Below are 1,127 nucleotides of genomic sequence, written 5' to 3'. Positions count from 1 at the left end.
TTTCCCTCCTATTTTCATGGCCTTCACATTTTCACCATTGACAGTCTGCAGTGCTAGCACTGTAAAGTACTTCCTCCGTGTATTTAAATTTGTCCCTTCGCACATCGCAATGTTTGTGACTTGCTTGTCTTAGTCGGTCTGTCGGAGTCGCTGTTTTCTGTTTGCGAACATTGCTATTATTAAAGTCCCTTCCTACACAATATTTGTTTGAGATACATACAATTGGCTCCTACATTGGACAATCATTTACATGTCACAATGTGACCTTCTAATGTACATTGCTGGTGGTATGGCATTGCCGGCTTAAGATGAATACTCACTCAGGAGCTGGATATCAGGGTGGGATGGTGAACACAATCGTCACAGCCTTCTGTCAATTGACGAGGTTATCTTGATCTTTCCACCATGCCAGATGATCAACATTATTGGTAGCATCAACTGCAGCAACCTTGTAAGCGGCTTGGTGAAGCTCGTTTCGTCTATCCGTTCGCTATCTCTCTCCCGGTACTGCTTCCATGAGACGGATAAAGTCGATTGATGGATCTGAACTTTCACCTTCTGCTGGTTACTGCGGCGATATCGCTCCAAAGCATTAAGGCGTTATGCCCTTTTTTGGCATCACTATAAGGTGACACACTTCACTAAAAAACTTTCCAGTAGAGATGGTCAGAAACTCTTGAGGGAACTCCGAAACTCTAGTGGCAAGGCTGATTGGCACAAGCATCGTAGATTGCCCTTGACTCACTCTTGTCCTGGTTTGCGTTGGCTTTCAGGTCCGCTCAAATGATCTTGAACCCGATAGTCAAGCTCCTTTCGTTTTGGGCATTTTTTCTGGTTCACTTTCATCCGACTGTTCTGACACTGACACATTTTCAACCATTCCATATATCACATGTTTCCATCAGAACTACCTCCGCCATCATCCATACCTGGACCCCTCCGCTAAATCGAGGACACTAGAACTAAAGTGGAAGGAAGATCGACTAAGGTGACTAATATGACTTTCTCTGGAAATGAGGAACATAGCGACGGGGGCACACAACCACAACTAGATAGTGTAGCAGCTCGCACACACAAACACATACATTCAAAACGCACACATGCACAAAAAGTGCCGGTTCTAGGGC

This window comes from Sycon ciliatum, chromosome 6 (genome assembly GCF_964019385.1).
Source record: "Sycon ciliatum chromosome 6, ocSycCili1.1, whole genome shotgun sequence".
Classification (NCBI taxonomy): Eukaryota; Metazoa; Porifera; class Calcarea; order Leucosolenida; family Sycettidae; genus Sycon; species Sycon ciliatum.
The sequence above is the reverse complement of the archived record's forward strand: the minus strand, read 5'-3'. Positions refer to the sequence as shown.